Source organism: Aotus nancymaae, unplaced genomic scaffold, assembly GCF_030222135.1.
Source record: "Aotus nancymaae isolate 86718 unplaced genomic scaffold, 86718_ANA_hifiasm-v0.15.2.pri h1tg000014l, whole genome shotgun sequence".
Lineage (NCBI taxonomy): Eukaryota > Metazoa > Chordata > Mammalia > Primates > Aotidae > Aotus > Aotus nancymaae.
The window spans coordinates 45535521-45555780 of record NW_026988425.1 but is presented as its reverse complement, the minus strand read 5'-3'; the positions used below and the strand labels follow the sequence as shown (position 1 = coordinate 45555780).

The 20260-nt window shown below is 38.5% G+C and overlaps 1 non-coding gene across 1 annotated transcript; it reads left to right on the top strand.

The window, feature by feature from the left end:
- Positions 1-2594: 2594 nt before the first annotated feature.
- On the top strand, positions 2595-2696 carry LOC135274995 (U6 spliceosomal RNA). Its single transcript, XR_010342723.1, has one exon. It is a non-coding gene; the product is annotated as a U6 spliceosomal RNA (small nuclear RNA).
- The last annotated feature ends 17564 nt before the right edge of the window (positions 2697-20260 follow it).

Here is a 20260-nt window from a genome sequence, read left to right as displayed (position 1 = left end):
TCTTGAGTTCAGAGATTATTTCGTATTCATTGGTGTATTTCTAATGCCTAACCAAGTATTTGTCACCTAATAGGCCTCCAACAACTATTTATTGAATGCATAAGCACTGATTATTTAATATTTATTATTTCTTATATGCAAGTAAAGAATTCAAATACGATTATAACATTATCTCCATTCTCAAGTAATTTTAAAATAAAACATTGAGGACTAAGATGGTGCTATCCAAAAGGTTGAAATAAAGTCCGACTAGACTTCAGATAGTGAAGATAGCATGTCCAGTACATTTTTTGGAGAAAGCTTTACAGTTTTCTTTGCATTGTTCTTAAAGAATGGTTATGATTTCACATATGAAAATAGGGTGAGGGAAAGCATCCCAGGTAGAAACATTGTCTAGAAACATTGTCTCGAAAAGATGTCTCGGCAGTAACAGTGACTTCATACATGATGCCTTAGGCATTGGCCAGTGAAATGTTTTGAGAGAGAGTGCTCCTTGAGAACTGTGTGCTATGAAGAACTTAAGGACCACTAAATGAGATAAAGCAGCAGCATTTAAGCCCGAGGCTGTTATAGTCAAATCCTAGAGCCACTGCCCTCATCCTAATTATTAGGGGATCTTTAGGGTGTATAAAGTCAGAAAGCTTCTTATGAAGGGAAAACACATTTCTTTCAATATTTAGGTTCCATTTTCTTAAGTATAATTGAATTGTAATAACAATGATTCACATAGGATTCCAGAAAAGCTATAAAGTAATGACTTAGTACATATCACTTGCTATACAAATTATGTGAGGTAGGGAATGAGGCAGGTCAGTTGGGATAAATGCCACTGCAGAAGTGCTCTCCTGGATTAAAATGTGCATTTTAGACTTTGGCTTCTCTAGATTCTTTGCTGAAATATAAGATTTTCTTTTTTTAAAAAAAAATGTATTTTAGGTTCTGGGGTATATGTGCAAGTTTGTAATGTAAGTAAATTGCTTGTTGTGGAGATTCAGTGTACAAATTATTTTGTTACCCATTTATGAAGCATAGTACCTGATAGGTAGTTTTTCTATTCTCTTTCTCCTCCACTCTCCACCCTCAAGTAGGCCCTGGTGTCTGTTGTCACCACCAGAAAACAAATTGTGTCCCTTTGTACTCAATGTTTAGCTTGCACTTACAAGTGAGGACATGTAGTATTTGGTTCTCTGTTCCTGTGTTAGTTTGCTTAGGATTATGGCCTGCAGCTCTCTCCATGTTGCTGCAGAGGGCATCATCTTGTTCTTTTTAATGACTGCATAGTATTCCATGGTGAATATGTATCACATTTTCTTTATCCAGTGTCCTGCTGATGGGCACTAGGGTTGATTCCATGTCTTTGCTAGTGTGAATAGTGCCACAATGAACACATGCATGCATGTTTCTTTTTGACAGAACAATTTCTATTCCTTTGGGTATATATCCAATAATGGGATCACTTGGCCCAATGGTACTTCTGTTTTAAGTTTTTCTGAGAAATCATCACACTGATTTCCACAAGAGCTGAACTAATTTACATTCCCACCAGAAGTGTATAAGCAATTCCTTTTCTCTTTAACCTCAACAGCAACTGTTACTTTTTGAATTTTTAATAAGAGCCACTCTGACTAGTGTAAGAAGGTATCTCATTGTGATTTTAATTTGCATTTCTCAAATGATTAATTCATGTTGAGCATTTTTTCATATGCTTATTGGTCACGTGTATGTTTTATTATTATTTTGTTTTTGAGATGGAGTCTCGTTCTGTCACCCCAGCTGGAGTGGAGTAATCTTGGCTCACTGCAACCTCCACCTCCCTGATTCAAGCAATTCTCTACCTCAGCCTCCCAAGTAGTTGGGATTATAGGCACCCACCACTGCCCAGATAATTTTTGTGTTTTTAGAAAGATGGGGTTTCACCATCTCAGCCAGGCTGGTCTTGAACTCCTGATCTCGTGATCCACCTGCCTTGGCCTCCCAAAGTGCTGGGATTACAGGCGTGAGCCACCATGCTCGGCCATGTTTTCTTTAAAGAAGTGTTTGTTCATCTCTGTCTTTTGTCCATTTTTTAATGGGGTTGTTTGCTTTTTGCTAGTTAATGACATATAAGATTTTCTAAAATGTCCAAAGTTTTCTTCTGAGCTTGGAACAGAAAATTGGAAGTAAGGACATAAATCTCCCCATGTTCTATACAATTCTGTAATTCCTGCTCTAACATACTGGTGAGCTGGGAGGTGAGGGAGAAGGAAAACCTTGTGTACATACTTGCCATTGCCTTCTAATTGGTCTTTCTTAGATTTTATCCTCTTCCAGGCCTCCTTTTTTTCTCCCACCTCAAATTATTTTTCTTAAATATAAATTTTAATTCCCCATTCCATTTTTATTGTCTGTAAATCCAAGCTGTTAGCTAAATATGGCTTACAAAGCCCTTTAGAGTTTGGCTTCTTCCTGTCTCTTTAACCTCATCTCCTTTCCTGTTCCTTCTTGTCCCAAATCTGCAGGTGCAAGGAAAATAGTATTACTATCCCATCCTGCCTCGTACAGGAGCTTTTCTACAGATGAACTCCTGTCCTTCTCCCCAAAACCAGCCAAAGTCGTTGCTTGGGCAGTACATACACTAAAATGAGAACAACAGAGAGGCAATTAGCATGGCCCCGAGCAAGAATGATGTGCAAATTCATGAGATATTCTATATTTTTATGCTGTATGGTTGTACTTTTATGAAGGTACCTAGAGTAGTCAAATTCATAGAGATAGATATTGAAATGGTGTCTGCTGGGGGCCAAGGGAGGGGGGAATGGGGAGTTTAAGCACAGGGATTCAGATTTGTAAGATAAAAAGAGTTCCGTGGGGGTGGATTAGTAAAAAAACGATGTGAATGTCCTCAATGTCACCGAACAGTACCCACAAAAATGGTCAAGATACATTTCATGGGGTGTGTATTTTACCACAATTTTGAAAAACAGCCCAAGTTCTGTAGTCCCTTTCCTCTGAACCCAACCCCAGAGGGAGTTAAGCACTTCCATTATTTAATCAGTAGACTGAAATAGCTGTACCATAAGTGATTGTTGAGGACTATAACCTTGAACTCACTGTTGCTTAATACTCATCAAATGCTTGGTTGGGCAACATAAATTTGCAAAGGATTGCCTGAGTGATATATAGTCCATGTGTTCCTATAGATACAAAGAAACATCCTAAGAATAAGCTTCACAAGCAGAAATTTACACATCTGGACCATATGGTCTGTCCTCTTGTAAAACTGCTTTTATTGTATGTAATTTGGCATTATGTCATCATTGGTCCATGCTAGCAGCCACTATAAGAAATAGCCCTATGAAGCCGAATTAATATGTGGATGTTGCTGAGGATGGCACATTGTTCTTTTTTGATCACCTACAGGGAAAAACTTTCATTTCAGCACTAAGAATCGGTTCATTTTCTTTTCTTTGGAGATAATATAAATAGTGTAATTGATTATGTTCTCATTTTTGCTTATGTTCCAGAAAGCTTAGAGGCCAAATGTCTATTCAGGCATTGACCTTAACTATGTATTCTGTGCACCCATATACTGTTGACTTCAAGTTATCTATGCAAAGTTATTTTTTTCTTCTGGATTTGCTCTATTATTCATTTTGCCTTTTATTTCATATTATGAGCAACATTAAATACATTCTTGAATAAATAAACATGTTCTTACTGGATATTGGATATATTTTTATAATTGCTTTTATCACCATTTATTTGTATTTACATATGTGCCATTCAGACTGGACAATGAGCACTTTAAAAAAAATCATTTTAGGATCAGGGATATGTGTGCAGGTTTGTAATACAGGTAAACTCGCGTCATGGGTTTTATTGTACAGGCTATTTCATCACCCAGGTATTAGGCCTAGTACCCATTAGTTATGTTTCCTGCTCCTGTTCCTTCTCCCACTGTCCATCCTCCAGTAGCCCTAGTGTCTGTTGTTCCCTTCTATGTGTTCGTGTTTCTCATCTTGTAGCTCCCACTTGTAAGTGACAATATGCAGTATTTAGTTTTCTGTTCCTGCATTAGTTTGCTAAGTATAATGGCATCCAGCTCTATCCATGTTCCTGTCAAGGACATGATCAGTTTTGTGGCTCTTTTGTGGCTGCATAGTATTCCATGGTGTATATGTACCACATTTTCTTTATCCAATTTACCACTGACAGACATTCAGGTTGATTTCATGTCTTTGCTATTGTGAATAGTGCTGCAGTGAACATATACTTGCATGTGTCTTTATGACAGAACAATTTATATTCCATTGGTTCATACCCAGTAATGGAATTGCTGGGTCAAATTGTAGTTCTGTTTTTGGCTCTTTGAAGAATTGCCACACTGCTTTCCACAGAGGTTGAACTAATTTACACTCCCACCAACAATTTGTAAGTATTCCTTTTTCTTCACAACCTAGCTAGCATGTGTTATTTTTTGACTTTTCATTAATAGCCATTCTGACTGGTATGAAATGGTATCTCATAGTGGTTTTGATCTGCTTTTTTCTAATGATCAGTGGTATAGAGCTTTTTTTTCACATTCTTATTGGCCACATGCATGTATTCTTTTGAGAAGTGTCTGTTCATGTTCTCTGCCCACTTTTTAGGTTTTTTTTTTTTCTTGAAATTTGTTGAAGTTTCATATAGATGCTGGCTATTAGACTTTTGTTGATGCATAGTTTGCGAAAGTTTTCTCTTATTCTGTAGGTTGTCTATTTACTCTGTTGACAGTTTATTTTGCTGTCCAGAAGCCTAAGTTGTTTCTAAAGCATTTTTATAGTTTTCAGTTTTATATTTAAGTCTTCAATCCATCTCAAGTTGATGTTGATTTTTGTATATGCTGTAATGAAGGGGTCCAGTTTCAATCTTCTGCATGTGGCTAGCCAGTTATCCCAGCACTATTTATTGAATAGGGAGTCATTTCCCCATTGCTTGCTTTTGTCAGCTTTGTCAAAGGTCAGTTGGTTGTAAGTGTGCAGCCTTATTACTGGGCCTTCTATTCTTTTCCATTGGTCTATGTGTCTTCTTTTTGTACTAGTACCATGATGTTTTGGTTAGTATAGCCCAGTAGTATAGTTTGAAGTTAGGTAGTATGATGCTTCCAGCTTTGTTCTTTTTGCTTAGCTCTTCAGACTCCTTCTCAGTTTTATATGAATTTTAAAATAGTTTTTTCTAGTTATGTGAAGAACATTCTTGGAGTTTGATAGGAATAGTGTTGAATCTATATATTGCTTTGAGCACTATGCCGTGTTAACAATATTGATTCTTCCTATTCATGAGGAAGAATCAGTATAAAATGGTTTTCCATTTGTTTGTGTCGTCTCTGATTTATTTGGACAGTGTTTTGTAGTTCTCTTCACAGAGATCTTTTATCTACCTGTTTGCTGTATTCCTAGGTTCTTTATTCTTTTTGTGGCAATCGTGAATGAGATTTGGCTCTCACCCTGACTGTTGTTGGTATATAGGAATGCTAGTGATTTTTGTCTGTTGATTTTGTATCCTGAGACTCTGCTCAAGTTGTTCATTAGCTGAAGGAGTTTTGGGCAGACTATGAGGTTTTCTAGAGATAGAATTATGTCATCTGCAAACAGGGATAGTTTGACTTCCTCTCTTCCTATTTCAATGCCCCTTAATTTTTTCTCTTACCTGATTGCTCTTGTCAAGACTTCCAATAATATGTTGAATAGGTGTGATGAAAGAGAGCACCCTTTTCTCTTGCTGGTTTTCAAGGGGAATGTTTCCAGCTTTTGCCCACTTAGTATGATGTTGGCTGTGGGTTTGTCATAGATGATCTTATTATTTTGAGGTATGTTCCTTTAACAGTTTATTGAGAGTTTTTAATATAAAGGAATGTTGACTTTTATTGAAAGCTTTTACTGAATCTACTGAAATAATCATGTGGTTTTTGTCTTTATTTCTGTTCATGTGGTAAAGCACATTTATTGATTTGCATATGTTGAAGCAACCATGCATCCCAGGGATAAAACCTACTTGTCTGTGATGGAAAACTTCTTGACATGCTGCTGAATTTGGTTGGCCAGTGTTTGTTGAGGATTTTTTGCATCAATGCCCATCAAGGATATTGGCTTGAGTTTTCTTTTTTTGTTGTGTCTCTGCCAGGTTTTGGTATCAGGATGATGCTTGCCTATAGAATGAGTTAGAAAGGAATCCCTCCTTCTCAATTTTTTGGAATAGTTTTAGTAGAAATAGTACCAGCTCCTTTTTGTACATCTGGCAGAATTTAGCTGTGAATCTATCTGATCCTGAGATTTTTTTGGTTGGTAGGCTATTTATTACTGATTCCATTTCAGAACTTGTTATTGGTCTATTCAGGAATTCAATTTCTTCCTGGTTTAGTCTTTGGAGGTTATATATATTCAGGCATTTATCATTTCTTCTACGTCTTCTAGTTTGTATGCAGAGAGGTGTTCACAGTATTCTCTCATGATTATTTCTATTTCTGTGGGGTCAGTGGTAATATCCTCTTTGTCATTTTAACTGTGTTTATTTGGATCTTTTCTTTCTTAGTCTAGCTAGTGTTCTATTTTATTAATTTTTCAAAAAGATGACTTGTAGGTTTGTTGATCTTTTTAATGGTTTTTTTGTGTTTCAATCTCTAGTTCAGTTCCAATTTCAGTTATTTCTTGTCTTCTGCTAGTTTTGGAGTTTTGCTCTTGGTTTTATAGTTCTCTTAGTTGTGATATTAGGTTGTTAAATTGTGATCTTTCTACTTTTTTGATGTAGGTGTTTAGTGCTATAAATTTCCCTCTTAACACTACCTTAACTGTGTCCCAGAGATTCTGATATGTTGTATTTTTGTTCTTATTAGTTTCAAAGAACTTTTTGATTTCTGCCTTAATTTCATTGTTTACCCAAATGTCATTCAGGAGCAGGTTATTTAATTTCCACATGACTGTATTGTTTTAAGCAATTTTCTTAGAATTGATTATTAATTTTATTGTGCCATAGTCTGAGAGAGTAGTGGGTACAATTTCAGTTATTTTGCATTTGCTGAGGATTATTTTATGTCTTATTGTGTGGTCAATTATAGAGTATGTGCCATGTGGCAATGAGAAGAATGTATATTCTGTTGTTTTGGGTGGAGAGGTCTGTAGATGTCTATGAGGTCCATTTGATTCAGTGCTGAGTTCAAATCTTGAATATCTTGGTTAATTTTCTTTCTTGATAATCTGTCTGTCAGGGGGGTATTGAAGTCTCCCACTATTATTATGTGGGAGTCTAAGTCTCTCTGAAGGTCTCTAAGAACTTACTTTATGAATCTGGGTGCTCCTGTGTTGGGTGCATATATATTTAGGATAGTTAGGTCTTCTTGTTAAATTGAACTGTTAACCATTATGTAATTTCCTTCTTTGTCTTTTTTGATCTTTGTTGGCTTAAAGCCTGTTTTGTCTGAAATTAAGTTTGCAACTCCTGCTTTTTTGTTTTCCATTAGCTTGGTTAATTTTTCTCCATCCCTTTATTTTGGGCCTATGGTTGTCATTGTCTGTGGATGGGTCTCTTGAAGACAGCATACCATTGGGTCTTGGTTCTTTAACCAGCTTACCACACTATGCCTTTTAATTGGGGTATTTAGCCAATTTCAAGTTTAGTGCTGATGCGTATGGATTTGATCCTGTTATCACGATATTTGCTGAATATTTTGCAGACTGAATATTTTGCTTTACAGTGTCACTGGTCTATGTACCTAAGTGTTTTTGTAGAGGCTGGTAACGGTCTATTTTCCCCCATGTTTAGTGCTTCCTTCAGGAGCTCTTACAAGGTAAGTCTGGTGGTAATGAATTCCTTCATCATTTACTTGTCTAAAAAGGATCTTAGTTATCCTTCACTTATGAAGCTTAGTGTTGTAAGATACGAAATTCTTGGTTAGAATTTCTTTTCTTGGCTGAATGCAGTGGCTGACACCTGTAATCTCAGCACTTTGGGTGGATCATGAGGTCAGGAGTTAGAGACCAGCCTGGCTAACAGAGTGAAACCCCATCTCTACTAAAAATACAAAAAATTAGCCAGGTGTGATGGCAGGTGCCTGTAATCCTAGCTACTCAGGAGGCTGAGGCAGGAGAATTGCTTGAACCTGGGAGGCAAAGGTTGCAGCAAGCTGAGATCATGCTGCTATACACCAGCCTGAGAGACAGTGTAAGACTCCATCTCAAAAAAAAAGAAAGAAAGAAAGAAAGAATTTCTTTTCTTTAAAAATATTGAATATCAGTCCCCAATCCTTCTGGCTTATAGAATTTCTGCTGAGAGATCCACTGTTAGTCTGATGGGCTTCCCTTTGTAGGTGACTGATCTTTCTTACTAGCTGCTGCCATTAAAATATTTTCTTCCATTTTGATCCTGGAGAATATGATGATTATGTGTCTTGGCTTTTATCTTCTTGTGAAGTATCTTCCTGGGGTTATCTGCATTTCCTGAATTTGAATATTGGCCTCTCTAGCTAGATTGGAGAAGTTCTCATGGATGATATTTTGTAACATGTTTTCCAAGTTGCTTACATTCTCCCCATCTCTCTTCAGGGACACTACTGAGTCATAGATTTGGTCTCTTTACATAATTCTATATTTCTCAGAGGTTTTATTCATTGTTTTTCATCATTTTTCTCTATTCTTGCCTGACTCTTATTTCAGAAATCCAGTCTTCAAGCTCTGAGATTCCTTTCTCAGCTTGATCTATTTTCCTATTAATACTGGGGATTGTCTTTTAAAATTTTTATCATGTGTAGTGTGTTTTTCAGCTCCATCCAGTCAGTTTAAATCTTTTCTATAATGGGTATTTTGTCTGTCAGCTTCTGTTTTATTTTATTGTGATTATTAGCTTCCTTGGATTGGGTTTCAATGTACTCCTGCATCTCAATGATTTTCATTACTATCCATATTTTGAAATCTATTTCTGTCACTGAAGCCATTTCAACCCCGTTCGGAATCCTTCTGAGAGGCTGAGTATAGTCATTTGTTGGAAAAAGTACACTGAGTTTTTGAGCTGTCAGAGCTCTTACACTGGTTCTTTCTCATCTTCGTGGGCTGATGTTCCTTTAATCTTTGAAGTTACTGTCATTTGGTTTATTTTTTTTTCTTTTGTCCAACTTGATGACCTTGAGGGTTTGATTGTGGTATAAATTGAGTTCAATTGGCTGACTTCATTTCTGGAAGATTTTAGGGGGCCAAGTCTCAGCTCACAATTCCTGGACTGTGTGCTCTAACTCAGGGTGACTGGTATCAGGCCCTAACTTTGTTCTCTGCCTCTTCAAGGTTAGGAATCCACTGCACTTTAGGGGCAGAGGTGGTCCCAGACTGCTGGCCACAACACTCTGATGGGTAGTGCGAGCCAAAGTATTTCATAGGGCAGTTGGCAGCAGGATTGTTCCTCATTCACACATGCCAGTGCAGCAGCAGCACAGCAAGATGCATACTTGTCAGGTGCAGTAGGGTGCTAGTGGGTGCTGGGGTGCTAGCCTCTGTGCAGGCATTTGAAGCAGCAGTGGAGCAGCATACCTTGGCAAGGTGGGGACAGGAAACCCCTACTGGCAATTGTGCACGTGAGTCGTGCTGATGGTGGTGGTGTTAGCAAGGGTGCAGGGCACTGGTGGGCACATAATTATGTACACTCTCCATATATTCACGTAGGTGAAGGTGGTAGCTCAGAGGAGGGAAGGGTCTGCTGTTCTTTATGCCTAGTTTTACTCTGGGGACAGTGTTGGCACAGGAGTGGGTGCTGCCTGGGGTATGGCTAGTAGCCTATGTGCCCACCAAGGCTCCAAGTACAATGGCAGTACTGCACGGGGAGAGGGGCAGAGTGCACTCATGCTGGCAGCAGTGGGAGGCCAGGGTGCATATGTGCATGTACACTGATGAGGCAAGGAAAGCAAGGTCTGCCAGCCCATGTACTCATGTGCCCATGGTCATGCTTCACTACAGATGGTCCCACAGCAAACCCTCTGGGTTCCTCATTGGCTGGAGTCCTGCCCTTACCACTTCTCTAAGCAGCTCTCCCTTCCAACTTAAGTGTGCTCTTACCACTTCTCTAAGCAGCTCTCCCTTCCAACTTAACTTAAGTGTCCATGGCTGTTGAGGGGTCTCCTCCTGCTGGGATTCCAGAGGCCCATGTGACAGCAGGTTGCCCCTTGCAGTTCAACTCACCCATTCCCCCAGAGTCACTGGGAGCTAGGAATGAGTCCCAGTATGTGGGAACCCTCTGCAGGGTTCCCAGCTTCCTTTCCCATCAGCTCTGCTCTTATGTCTTCCCTCCATTCACTCTCATTGCCTGTCCTCTAAAAATCTGTTAGGAGTGTGCCAGTCGTTCAGGTCCTTCAGTGGCAGCTGTTCTACCTGGCTGCATCTAGTCAGCCATCAGCTTCCTGAAAAAAGTTTCATGAGCATTTTTAATGTGTAGCCCGCATCTTATTAGTATTATTGCTAATCTCAGCATAATTAGAATGCCTAATACTATATACATAAATAAGTTTATTAAATTAAATCAGTATCAGGATAAAAATGAGAAATACAGTAACTTTGGGAAACAGAATGTAAATTATTAGTCTTTTTAACCCACAGCATGTCAATTTTTTTAAGCATATTATAACTTTTGGGAATACAGTTAGTCAAAGCTAAAATTCATATCTGCTGTTGAAAGAATTTTCAGCCTTGAATGAATTTTTATTTATTCTCTCTCTTGTGGCTGTTATCCAACAATATTTTCAACTCAACTCCTCTCTTTGTGTTTGTGTTTGTATGTGCGCTAGTGTAAAATGCTATAGGTATACATAGTAAGAATTACAGTGGATACACATCTCTCTCTTCATTTAACTATAAATGAATAACGAATAGTATATATACACTTTTGTGTATGCATTATTCATATGCAATACAAATATGATGGATATATAAAACATTTGTTATATGTAAATATATAGGTGTGTGTATTCATTATATATATGTCTATATATGCACATTTTTATATGTGTATTATATATACACTCATATGTAAGTGTATATATCTATATGATGGATTTATATAAGTTCATAGATAGATATATTTATCCACTATAGATCTTACTAGTTCTATTTGCTGAAACACGATTTTTACTTTGCTTCCATGACACAGCATTCTTGTGTTTTCTGACTTTTCTAGTCTAATTAGTCCCTAAAAGTGTTTCTTCTTTGGCCTCAATAGTAAACTTGTTCCTGTATCCTCTTTTCTATTTACATCATAGTCTCTCTCTGATCGATTTTATTCCCATCGATCGCTGTATCTACAAAATTCCATCTTATCTTTCATTAAGCACGAAGCACATGACTAACTATCCCTTAGACATGTCCGCACTATTAGCATTATTTCTCCAACTGAATTCATTATTATTCATGCCCTGATACTCCCATGGGATCGCTTCTTCTCTTAAATCCCTTCTCTTCATGGTTGGCATTTCTACTTTTCTATCACTCAAGCTTGACACCTGGGAGTGATTCTCTCATTATGTATTCTATCATATTGTTCTTCCTAGTAACCAGCTTGTCTCTAACACCACCTCATCTTACCTCTGAAACATTTCTCAAATCCTCTCTTACAAATCATTCTACCATGAATTATCTCCTGAAGGGTCTTAGGTGAAAATCAGGATTATGCCAACAATCTCCAAAAATTCATTTTTTTTTACTACTGGTATTTAAATTGCAAATATTACTGTCACAGGATCTTTGGGGTGTCACTTTTCTCACTGGAAACCTCTGTGACTGGTGGTGACTTTGCCTGAGGTCTTGTCCTACTACTTCCAGGAAGAATGAGGTACCCAGAGAAGTGGAGTGTGAGCAAGACAAAGAGGAGCTTTACTGAGTGTTAAAATAGCTCAGGAGAGACCCACAGTGGGGAGCTCCTCTATGTAGGCAGGTCATCCTGTTGAGTGTTCAGCTCTCAGCAGAGAGGAGGACTGGAGTAGGTGGATCCTCTCTACAGGCAGGTCATCCTGAAGAGTGTTTTATCTTAGCAGAGAAGGTAGCTGGTCCTCCTGTTGTCTGCAGCTCTCAGCAGAGAGGAGGCTCTGGAGAGGGTAGCTTGCTCTAGCTGACTCTGGGATTTTCATGATCTTCAGAGTGGGAAAGTTCCTGCTGACTGGTCCATGAGCAGCCATGGTCAGGCCCAGGAAAAAGCACCATGGGTTCCTCCTCTAGTCTGCAGGACTGGCAGCCCAGCCTGAAGTTGGGGCTTATCAGAGATGCACCCACTTCCAACCAGGAGCCTGTCTGCCTCCTGCTGAGGTCCATGGTGCCAAGGCTGCTAGCACCAAGGGGCACCTGCTGACCAGCACCCAGCCACCCTTAGCCCCCACCTGAGCTTCCTCTCCTATGTTCCTGAGTACCCAAAGTTCAAAGGGGACCGATGCAGCACAGGGCTGGGATGTCATCGCTGCCTCAAGTGTGCACACATCCAGCCTTGCTGTGACAATGCCCAGGCTTGGCTCCAACCCCACTCTGAGATCAGAACCAGCCCCAGCATTTGGGAGAGGCCAGACAACAGGAGTATAGACCCCTGAACCTGTGGAGACAGAGGGGCCTTCTGGCCCCTGAGGGTGCAGAATGCAGAGATGCTTGGATCCTGCTCATGGGAGGGTGGCTGCAGCTGCACCCAGGAAGCTTCTGCCTGGAAAACTCAGAAGGAGTGGGGCTCCCACTTGTTTCCCCCTCCCACTGGCTCCATGGAGCATACAGCCCCAGCTGCACCTCTGAGATAGGAGCAGGTGCAGACAGCGGGGAGAAGTCAGGCAGCAGGAGCAGGCATTTCCAAGCCTGTAGGGGAGGTGCGGGAGGTCTTCCCAAGTCCCCAAGAGCACAGAGACGCTGGGGACCAGAGCGTCTGGAGCCATGGCAGAGCGGCTGCAGTGGCACCTGGGGAAAGCAGGCTCCCAGCTACTTCATGGAGTGAGTAGGTGGCTTCTGCCAGCTCCATGGAACATTGTAGCCCCATCGGCGCCTCCCCGTGGCAACCAGTGTCTTACCAGCTGCTGCTCTAGATGGGGCCCTGCTGCCGCTCTAGATGGGGCCCTGCTGCCATCAATCTACTGATATCTAAATTGCAATTATTACCATGTATCTTATTTGCTTAAAACACTTTATTGGCTCTGTACTGCTCACAAGATTCATTTTCTTCTCTTCAGCATGGCATTTGTGATTTCTAGCTGCTGTTCTGCTTACGCCTGAGGAGCAAACCTCCAGCAATGCCTTAAATACTTGTGGTTTCTTGTTCACACTATGCTGTTTCTAGTCTCCGAGATGTTGCTGGCACCACTCTCTTTACCTGAGGAATCTCTTCTTTTATTCCTCTACTATCCAGGTAATTGAAAGAACACAGGTGTTAAGGTCAAACAAATTCCAAGTTCAGGTTTTAGTCTCACCATGTGATGTTCTTAGAACTTGTATGATAGAGAATTGGTTAAAATGTTACTGAGAGGACTTTGCATGTGAATTATTACCAAAACAATCTAATGAATTTGCAAAAATCAACATCCTTGCTTTAGGTGAAATTTGAAACTCCACCAAATATTTTTTTTTTTTTTGAGACGGAGTTTAGCTCTTGTTACCCAGGCTGGAGTGCAATGGTGCTATCTCGGCTCACTGCAACCTCCGCCTCCTGGGTTCAGGCAATTCTCCTGCCTCAGCCTCCTGAGTAGCTGGGATTACAGGCACGCGCCACTATGCCCAGCTAATTTTTTGTATTTTTAGTAGAGACGGGGTTTCACCATGTTGACCAGGATGGTCTCAATCTCTTGACCTTGTGATCCACCCACCTCGGCCTCCCAAAGTGCTGGGATTACAGGTGTGAGCCACCACGCTCGGCCTACTAAATATTTCTTTATGATATTGAGCTTTATTCACTAATCTTTTACAGACAGTAACACAGATTTATATTCTAAATTAATTGAAGGATATATACAGGTTAATACCATAAACTATTTCACAAAATTCAAAATAAATTGTAAGGGCCTTGTCTTTTCTTTCATATTTTTAATAAATATGAAGAAGGTAATTAAATACATTCTCTCAGGTCAGTGTATTAATTAATTAAATATTTTTATTCTAAGTCATGCAATTAAATTGTTGGCTCTGTGTGTTGCGTGTGTGTGTATATGTGTGTGTGTGTGTATATATATTTAATTTAGTCTAGTGGTAGATGTATAAATATATATCTTGCTTTTAAGTGTTTTCATTAAGAAAAAAATATAGTTTTATTCTTATTGGCAGGTGTCTCCCAAACGTGTTTATTCTAGAACTTTCAAACTGTGATGGCTTTTCTCTCATTCTGAAAATTACAACCATGTGCTTCAAAGGACAGAGGAATTATGACAGTAGAGCAATCACTTCCAGTGAGATATAACAGGTAGAAAATGGTGTAGGTACCACAGTGAATGAAAGAATCATTAGCACAGAAGATCCTAGAAGGAAATCTAGGACAAGAAGAATCAGCACAGCAAAATGAAATCCCAGAAAGTGTTCATTAGCCTCCTGTTGAAATAAAAGCCCAGGCTCCAAGAATTCTCTTATTCCATTTCAGTGGGAAAACTTGAGTTTCATAAGAGTAACAGTTCCCTGGACATCTTCTTTTGAAATTCTAGGTTCCACTCAGAACCAGGAAGATAATGAGTAGGCCTAGAAGGATCTTCATGAACCAAAAATAATCTTTAGTAGCACAAAGGTCACAGTTGTTAAAAGTGCGTGCTTTGAATGAAGAGACCCCCTAAACAGGCTTTGTGTGAGCAACATGGCTGTTTATTCACCCGGTTGCAGGTGGCCTAAGGCCAAAAAACGAATTAGCAAAAGGCAGTGATCCCATCGCCTTAGGAGTTGGTTTTATAGGTTTGGGGTGGGCAGTGGAAAGTTACAGAGTAAGATCAGTTACAGTGGTAGGGGTAGGGGAAAGGAGTATACATTACCATAAGTTCAGTTACAATGGCGGGTGGGGTAAGAGTAGTTAAGATGGTAGGGTGGGGTGAAGAGTATTCACATTATCATAGTAACAGTTAAGATGGCAGAGTGGGGTGAGGGGAAGCTTATGTCCAGGGGAAGCTTCCCAGGGCAATCAGGGATAATGGTGAACACAGGCAGAGGTGAGGGTGGGGTGGTGGGGTTGGGGGTGATCAGCCCAGGCAGGCAAGACTTCAGACTTTCTGGGTCCGGCCTTGCATGTGGAGGCCTGAGAACAGTGAATTAAAATTTGGTCAGCTCTTCCTTTGGTTATAAGCCATATAATAAAATAAAATAAATTTGTTTAGATTTAACTTCTCTGTCATTGGTGGGATTGCAAATGACTTTAATTTGTGTCTAATTACATATAACGTTTTTTCCTCAATAATAATACTAAAAAGGAAAATTTTAAAAAGTATCTTCCTAAATAAACACCACAAATGTTTCTAAATGAAAATATTTTCTGTCACTTTTGACTATATATTGCTGGCGATTTTTAAAGTAAATTTTCAACACCTTAGGGATAGAGATGGAAAAAAGAAGTATGCCATTTTACATTTCAGAAAAGACACATGTTAAACTTAGTACAGTATGTTATATTTAAAGTTAGGGCAATGTCTCCAGTTTTACTTGTAAACAATTTTTCTCAAATTTCACAGAAAGACTTGCATAGATCATGAAATGGTACTTCCTAAGGCATAATACCAAGTTATTTTGCCTTTTTCATAGTTTTAGGAGGCACTTAAGTTATTTTCACTTGCTTTGGGCAAGAAGAGATAACAAGAGCAAATATGTAATTTTAGAAAGCACAAAAAATCAAAACATAAAAGATAAATTTCTGTCTCATCTCCTGTCACACCTTAACTTTCATGTTCTTTCTGTTCCCTTAAAAGAAAAAGGAAAGGATGGAATGAGGAGGGGAGAGAGAGGAGGACAGGCCTAAAGGATAATGTGCTGTGGCCTCCACATAGAAAATACTTTCTCTGTATTTAGCTTTTCAGGGTTTTGTTTGTTTGCTTTGCTGACCTCCCCCGGCCTAGTGAAAATTCTCTTCTGCATTCTGCCTTAGTCTACTGATCCTCATTTCCCCAAAATCCCTGACTGCAACTCTGCCTCAGCATCCTCAAAACACTTCCTCCACGAAAACACTCCATTCTCTGAGCTGCAGTGTTAACTAGCAGCACAGCTGGAACCTGACACTGCGATTTGACTTCCTTTTAGGGGGGCAGGTAAATTACCATTTTCCATGCACAGTGTTTTTCAAGCCTCCTTCTTAGAATTCTAATACCTCGGTTAGTCTTTTGGCCTCAAATTATCATAACTCAGCATCTGATGCACACTTAGGTTTTTATTTTTTTTAATGTTAAAAAGTAGAAAAATGCAAAATTTGTGTAAAACCACTCCCAAAATTATAAAAGTTACCTTTTATAATTTTAACATATATGTGTATGTTTAATATATTATATATTTAATATAGAGAGACAAATACAGATGCATACACATTTTCACAAATATACACATATTCTATTTCATGTAGAAAAATGTAGAGTAAATGAAGATCTACGTTCCTCAAACCCGTTACCCACACTTTCCCTCCCATAACCAAGGCCAAGATACTGGTTTGATTCATTCCAGTCAATCTAATGTTTTCACATACATATGTGTGTGTACCTCAACTGACAATATATTGTATTGCTTTTTGTGTTTATAAAAGTTTATATAAATGCCATTGTGCCATTCAGCATATTACCTGAAAATACATTTTTTGTACCCTCCTTGATGTATATGTGTGTGTGTGTGTTTGTGTGTCTGTGTATGTGTTTGTGTGTTAGGTTACAACTGCTGTTCATACCACAATTTATTCATTTTTCTCTTTTCCCATTGATGCTCATTTTTTTGTCATTATTTTGCACTACAAATAATATTAAAAGGAACACATGCTTGAGAGTGTTTCTACTTGCTGGAACATAGGTATGCACATATTCAGCTTTAATAGATATTACCAAGATATTTTCTAAAGTGGTTGTACCAATGTACATTTCACAGGATCAGAGGCAGAATATGCATGTTTTCATTGTTCCACACCCTTTCCAATGTTTTGTTTTGTAAAGATTAATTTTTTGGCAATATAATGAGTATAAAATGTTATCTCAGTATAGTTTTAATTTGCAGCTCCTTGCTTATTATTAGTAAGTTTCAGCATCTTTCATTTTCTTGTTGACCATTCAGATTTTTCTTTTGTAAATTACTATTTATGACCTTTGACCTTTTCTCTCTTGGGCTGCTTTATTTCTTCTTTTCTTTCTCTCTCCCTCCCTGATTTCTTTTTTTCTTGTCTCTTTCTTTTCTTTTTTTTTTTTTAATTTTTAGTTTTTGATTATCAAAGATTATAGCCTTTATTAAAAATTCTTGGCTGGATGTGGTGGCTCCTCATGCCTGTAATCCCAGCACTCTGGGAGGCTGAGGCAGGGAGATCACCTGAGGTTGGAAGTTCAAGACCAGTCTGGCCAACATGGTGAAACCCATCTCTACTAAACATACAAAAATTAGCCGGGCGTGGTGGCAAGCACCTGTAATCCCAGCTAGTCAGGAGGCTGAGGCAAGCGAATCCCTTGAACCCAAAGATGGAGGTTGCAGTGAGCCAAGATCCTGCCATTGCACTCCAGCCTGGGCAGCAAGAGTAAAACTACGTTTCAAAAAAAAAAAAATTCTCTCAGTGTGTGACTTTTTAAATTGTGGGCTTATAGCATCACTGGTCATACAGAAGTTTAAATTTTGATATAAGCAAATACATTAATCCATTTCTTCTCTTTTTCTTTTTTGCTGAGACAGAGTCTTGCTCTGTCACCCAGACTGTAGTCCAATGGCACAATCTTGGCTCACTGCATCCTCTGCCTCCCAGGTTCAAGCGATTCTTCTGCCTCAGCCTTCCAAGTAGCTGGGACTACAGGCATGCACAACCATGCCCTGATAAGTTTTGTATGTTTAATTGAGATAGGATTTCACTATGTTGACCAGGCTGGTCTCGAACTCCTGACCTCAGGTGATCCACCCACCTTGGCATCCCAAAGTGCTGGGATTACAGGCATGAGCCACCATGCCTGGCCTAATCTTATTATTTTCTTATGGGTCATCCTATTGTGTATTTCTGAAAGAATCCTTTCTTAACCAATGTTTAAGAACTTCTTCTTCTTCTTCTTGTTTTTTTTCTTAACAGAGATGGGGTCCCATTATATTGCCCAGGCTGGTCTTGAACTCCTGGGCTCAAGCCATCTGCCTGCCTGTCTTGCAATTTGCTGGGATTACATGCATGAGCTATCGGTCCCAGCCAACATGTACTTCTAAATATTCATCTTATATATGTATTTATTTCTATATAATACTTAGACATATTTGTAGAGTACATGTGATATTTTATTACATGCATAGAATGTGTAATAATTACTTCAGGGTATTTAGGGTATTCATCGTCTTGATAATTTATCCCTTCTATGTGTTAGGAAATTTCTACTCTGCTCTTGCAGCTATTTTGAAATATACCATATATTGTTGTTAAGCTATAGTCATCTTACTCCGCTATTGAACATTAAAACCTACTCAGTCCATCTAACTATATGTTGATGCCCATTAACCAACCTCCCTTCATCACCCTCTTCCGACACACACTCTTTCCTGCCTCTGGTAACCATCATTCGACTATCTGCTTTCAAGAAATCAACTATTTCTCTCCCACATAAGAGGGAAAACGTGATATTTGTCTTTCTGTGCCTGGCTTATTTGACTTAACATAATGACCTCCCGTTCCATTCATGTGGTTTCAAATGACATTGGTTCATTGTTTTTAATGGCTGCATAGTATTCCATTGTTTATATATACCACATTTTCTTTATCTATTCATTTGTTGATAAACACTTAGGTTGACTCAATTTCTTTGCTATTGTAAATACTGCTATAGCAAACATGGAGATGCAGGAATTTCTTAGATAAACTGACATATTTTCATTTGGATAAATATCCAATGGTGAGACCTATTTTTCATTTTTTGAAAATACTCCATCTATCTTTCATAATAGCTATACTAATTTAAAATCATACAAACAGTGTATAAGAGCTCCCTTCTCTCTGCATCTTAACTAGTATCTACTATTTTTTGCCTTTTTAATAATGCCATTCTAACTGGGGTAAGATGATATCATATTACGGCTTTGATTTACATTCCCCTAATGATTAGTGATATTCAACTTATTTTTCATATGCCTGTTGGCCACTTGTATGTCTTCTTTTGAGAAATGTCTACTTATGTCATTTGCCCATATTTAATGGGATTTTTTAAAAAAACTATTGTTTGCATTCCTTCTATATTCTGGATACCACTCTCTTGTCAAGTGAAGAGTTTTTAAATATTTTCTCCTATTTTTCAGATTGTCTCCTAACTCTGTTGATTATTTCCTTTGCTGTGCAGAAGGTTTTTGTTTAATATAGTTTTATTTGTCTATTTTTGGTTTATTTGCCTGTGCTTTTGAGTCCTTAGTCATAAAACTAAAATCTTTGTCTCCACCAATGTGCTGAAGTGTTTCTTGTGTTTTCTTCTAGCAGGTTTATAGTTTTGTGTCTTACATTTACATCTTTATCTTGCATTGATGTTTGTATATTGTGAAAGATAGGGTTGCAGTTTCACTTTCTGTATATGACTATCCAATTTTCCCAGCACCATTTTATTGAAGAGGGTATTCCTGCCCAGATATATGTTCTTGGAGCTTTTGTCAAAAATCAGGTGGCTGTAAATAAGTGACTTTATTTCTGGATTTTCTATTCTATTCCATTGGTCTACATGTCTATTTTTATGTAACCATATCATGCCATTTTGGTTATTATAACCTAGTAATTTGTTTTAAAGTCATTTAGCCTGATGACTCCAGCTTTGTTCTTTCTGCTCAGGATCACTTTGACTATTTGGGTTCTTTTTGGGTTCCATCTGAATCATAAAAATGTTTCCCCAATTTCTGTGAAAAATGACATTGGTGTTTTGACAGAGATTGTATTAAATCTGTAGACTGCTTTAGGCAATATTGCCATTTTTTCAATATTAATTCTTCTGATCTATAAGCATGGAATGTCTTTCTATTTGTGCCCTCTTCAATTTCTTTCATCAGTGTTTTGTAGTTTTTCTTGTAGAGGTCTTTCATCCCCATGGTTAAATTTATTCCTAGCTATTTCACATTCTTGCAGCTATTGTAAATGCAATTTTCATATTGATTTATTTCTCAGTGAG